Here is a 5,451-nt window from a genome sequence, read left to right on the forward strand (position 1 = left end):
TTCTTCCACTTAGAAATACGCATTTAAATTTCTTCATTGGCTTGATACCTTCTTCTAGTGCAGTGTTTAATATGGAGGAGAACCCCGCTGTCTGGATGTGCCACTGTTCATCCATTCACATGCTGAAGTCATCTCCATTGCTTCCTGCCTGCAAGCTGCTGCAAGTATTACATGTAGGTTTTTGTGTACAAAGGCTTACTTTCTATAACATTCAATGTGATAGATGTGGAATGTACTGCCATCATGTCACAGTGACCAATGTGTGTCAGGCACGAACCTTCCTCCAGGGTTCTGTGGAGATTTCTGTACCCAGCTGGCAGCTATGAGATGTTTTAGGGCTCCCAGCTGTTGCTCTGACATTCACAATGCACATCTGGCCAGTCCTTCATATTTATTTGTGTTCCTTAGGTTTAGTCAATAAATTTAAATGCTCAGGCATCGCTTGGTTCCAAATCTTTACCAAGGTTGTTCCCACTTCAGAACTTTTATAAAATTCAAAACCATCAAGAAAATGTGTGCTGTTAAGCGATGACCACATAAATATATGGAAGGGTTACACAAGATGTTGTAATGCATAAAAATAACATGCTATTGAAAGGGCAATAAAGGATAATGAGATGGGTCAGTGGACTAAGCACCTGCTTAGGCAAGAGCAGGGACCAGGGTTCGATCCCTGGCACTACAGACTGCGCTGGGCACTCTGAGCTGATCACTTAGACCGGATGTGGTGGCGCATGCCTGTATGCCAGCATTGGAGAGGCTGAAAACAGGAGCATCACTATAAGTCTGAGCTTTGTAGTGAGACCCTGAGCCAAATACATATATATATATATATATATATATGTATATAATATGCATATATATATGAGAAAAGATGATAAAATGATAAAAAATGTAGTGTAGACAATGCTGAATGGAGTGAATATTAATTCAGGAAAAGGCAAAAGTACTTAGAGTGTGAATCTATTTGTCAGAAGCATACAAAGGAGCATGCACACTACTTCTGGGTACACAGGTGGAAGGAATGTGTAGTGGTGAGTACAAATTCATTCACTGATCATGACCAGTTTGCTTTAGATGACTCATTTGGAGTCATCTATAAAATGTAAGCAGTGCTAAGTAAGAAGAGTAGAAGTAAATGCCTAAAATTTATTTAGAAAATAATGAGAAAAATAGAATGCTTTTATTACTGCAAACCAAGAATTCTAGGAAATAGGTCAAATCACATTAAAATCTGCAATTTTGAGAATTTGGTCATGGGATGTACCAAAGTGTTCAAGAAGAGAAAAAAAACAAACAAACACTAAGGAGGGATTCCGTTTGCTGCAGTGCCTCCTTTGATCGACGTGTGTTAAATGTTTAGCTATCGAGTGGAATAAATGATACTGTACCACCTGCCTACTCTTGAGTCTGCAGTTACTCCCCAGGGAAATGGCAGTGACTTTTTGTTCCTGTTTCCCATAAAGGTGGTTTTGTCTCACAGATCCTCAGCAGCTTTCCCTACCACTTATTCTGTGACTGTGTGCAGCTGTTTGCTTCTTTATGGAGAAGAGTGATGCTGGATTTCCATGGTGGAAATGTGATTATATATATATCCCATTCTCTACTTTCATTTCTACCAAGGATCTTTTTAATCATAAAATCTCCTATTGCTCAAGCTACCGAACTGATAGTTAAGATTTTGGTCAGGAATACTGAGAAGCTTCTGGTTATGAACAAAAGAGAGAGGTCTTCTGGGTGCAGTCCTGAACTCCTGTAATACCAGCACTCAGGAGGCTGAGGCAGGAAGCTCCTTGTGAATTCAAGACCAGCCTAGGCTATAAAGTGACCTCAAGTTCAGCCTGAACTGCATAGCTAGATCCTTTCTCAAAATCTCATAAAGACAGGAGAGAGAGAGAGAGAGAGAGAGAGAGAGAGAGAGAGAGAGAGAGAGAGATGGTCCAATAGTGAAAGTGTTGAAAATAATGGAAAATTTACCTGGACCATAATCCACAGAAAAATACTAGTTTTAATCACAAACAGAAGTGGTTGTCCCTGTCCCTTATTCATGCCTGCTTGCTGTGTGACTTGTTTCCCCACTTGGTATCAGATTTAATCAATTTTACCTGAGCAATGGTGCTTGTGATCTCATTGGTTGACCATAGTTTTGTCCTACCTCATGTCTACCTAAGCGAGTTCCCATGTCTTCTCCACTACTTTAAGCCCACCTCATTGCATGGTTTTCCTCTAAGAAAGTCCTTGGAAGAGACACCTTCCCAGGGAGAACCCACTCGGCACCCCCCCTCTGTTGCTCTCTTGGACAGGAAATTTCTTTCCCCCAATAAATATATTCTGCTCATAAAAAAGAAGTGGTTGTCATGGATTTTATCAGAATGTACAGCATCAGCTCTAGCACAATCTACTATATCCCTCCCTTAAAATATATGTGATAGAGTGAGGACAGGGATGATGGTTTGTTCCTACTTTTCTTCTCTTTCAGGCAGCATCATTCACCTGGAATTTAATGTTGTGTGTTTGTGTCTGAGAAAGAGAAAAGAAGGAATTGAGAAGTTGTGGGGGACACCACATTTATAAGGAAAACATTGTTTTTTTTATCACATATGGAACTGCAGTTTACCAAGGATGCCCATTTATTTTATGACAACCTTGTAAAATAGGTAGAGATGATTATCATACTAAACAGATTAGATTAAGCCTTCAGAGTTAAAATTAACATGAGTTCTAAGCATCAGTTTGTAGAAATGAGTACATACTGAATCATTTGTCCTGAAACACCCCTTTCTGAAAGAGGGTCTTCCTAATGTAATACATCCTGCAGGGAAGCATCGAGGCCACAGTAACTCGATAGTAGATGGCAGTGTTCCAAGGTGTTGCTGGTTTCCTTACATCTTGAGTTCCTTGTTTGTGTGGATATTAAGGCAAGTTGAGTGGGGTTTTGTGACACTGGGTTATCACTCACTTGGTAACTTGCATGGGAAAGTGTCTCTGTTGCACAGATTAATTAAGAGCAAATTCATTGGAATTCTGTGTGTTGAAGTGAATTTCTGGTGGTTTTTGTGAAGCTAAAGAGACAGAGACATTTTTTGTGGTTGCTAACTGGAAACTGCAGAAGACTATAACGGGCAACACAGCTGCATTTGTATTAGTGCAGGTTGCTTTTAATTAATGCCACATGTAGCCTCCAACCACAGCACTTCCCCTAGTTTGATGATGTCTGCTGGCCGTGTTGCTTAAAATTTCCAAATCACTCCCATGTTGTGCTAGATGCACTGGTGATTGAGTACCATTACGAAGGGGAGTCGGGAGACTAGGAACCTCATCAGTCAGGAGCAAAGGTGTGGACAATCGATTAAAGTAAAAAAGAAAAGCCTATGAACAAGAAACCCAAAAGGAATAGATAATAGGAAATGGAGATTTTGCAAATGGGAAGGGGCCAAGAAATAGAGAGGAGGGAGAAAGGGGGATGAACAAGAATTTAAGTGTGTCATATACAAGCACCAACTCCCTTCAATACTGATGTAATCAATATGTACTGCTAACATATACTAAAATAATAAACCCCAATGCATGGTTGACTCCAGACTAATTTGTGCCCACTTGGCAGGAAGCAAGGGTGAGGGCTTACTCTTTGCAGCTCAGCTAACAGATTCTCAGAGCCTTGACAAAATGAAATCCTCTTTCCAAGCTAAGCAGAGATGGGTCCCCTACCCAGGAGTAAGGACTGTTATTGCCACTTCTACAAGGCTTGCCAGGCACCAGGAGTTTATAACTGCAAGGTTCAGGGACTCAGGGTCTTGCTGCTGCTCTTGCTTCTATGAGGATATCTCAGGTTTGCAGTGGTAGATTTACACAGACTTAAAACACAAGTACAATTCTTAAGTCATCCGCAGCAGACACTTTCACATTTCTTACTGAGAAGGGAGGATAAAGAATTTAGAGCACTTGAATAGTCATATGTACAGTGAAGCCCATTGATTTGAATCAATGGAGTGGGAGTTGTTAAAGATTTAACAAGAGCCACATCTCAATAAATTTGAGATGCAATTGTAGTTAGATTGGTACACACACATATATGTAATATATATGTATTATATATTAATATGCATATATTAGTATAATATATTAGTATTAAATATCCTCAATGCTTAAAGTATCTTTTTAAAAAGTAGATTGAAATATGCTACACTAGTTATTTTGCATTATAACTTACTTTTCAGATAAATATTATAAAGATAAATTCAAGACTAAATTTTATCTTAACTATCAGAATATCAGATCAGACAAATCTAGATCAGACATAAAATGGAATAATGAAGGCAGGCTTTCATCTGAGTGGGTCCAGACATAGGGCTCTGGAATGAACACAAGCATATGAAATTATGTTTACAAATATTTAATGATATCTACTAGGTGCAAATCTGTGAAGGGTGCAGATATAAAACCAAGTAGATCATAACTTCATAGAAAATATACTTAAGACTGTGGTTAGTGATCCGGGAGAGTGGAGGATTAGGACAACTTGGCTGACCTCTGCTGCACCAAGCAGGTAATGAGGAACCTTGGAGGGTTTTTGAGCAGGGTACCAGCATGATGGACACTATGTTCTAAGGGTAACCACATATGTCGTAATTGGCACAGGCAGGTAGAGAACTGCTGCATTGATTGAATGAGAAGCGAGATCCGAGAGTGATGAGATACAGCAGTTAATTGTATGTCATGAAAGAAAAGAGGTCTCAAAAGAGAGACATGGGAGATCTGGCAGGAGAGCTATAGGGTCAGTCATGTGATCAAAGCTTGGAAGGTTGAGTTTTGGCAATGGAGTTGGGCATGTGGCTGGATCCTGCAGGACATGAAATGGGGAAGTGCAGGCATTGTGAGAGGACATTTTCAAAGCTGAATCTAAATTATGAATCTGAGTCAGCTTGGCAAAAGTAAGATCTAAGTGTGGAAACTGGAGGTAGAGGGTAGATAAAGACAGAAAATTGAGTGCTAGATTTGTGGCTAGGAAGAGGTGCATGTGGTCTGTTCATTCTGTGCACCTCTAACGCCAGGGAGTATGGTTCTATCATGAAGTGACAGAAGATAAAGACAGGACAGTTGAGGCTTACCTAGAAGAAGGCACCATTGCCTTGTGCAGCCAGTGTCCAGATCCCTCCACTCTACAGTCCGCCTTTAAGTCACAGAAACGACCCAGTTGGCTACTCCCAACCTGTGCTTTCTTGTCTCTGGCTCCGTCCTAAATATGCTTTTGGCTATTGATTTACTGTTAGAAATTTCCTGTGCACTTTGGGGCTGAGAGTTACAGGGTCAGGTTTTGCGATTTGAAACCCAAAGTAGTTTTTGACTAGTTTGTCCAATACCTTCAAATTAATTTCAAGATCAGATGGTATCCTGTGAAACTATCAGGAGTAACCTAGATCCAAAAGGGAAGATGACAACAAGTTCATTCTG

Source organism: Octodon degus, unplaced genomic scaffold, assembly GCF_000260255.1.
Source record: "Octodon degus isolate 3935 unplaced genomic scaffold, OctDeg1.0 scaffold00019, whole genome shotgun sequence".
NCBI lineage: Eukaryota > Metazoa > Chordata > Mammalia > Rodentia > Octodontidae > Octodon > Octodon degus.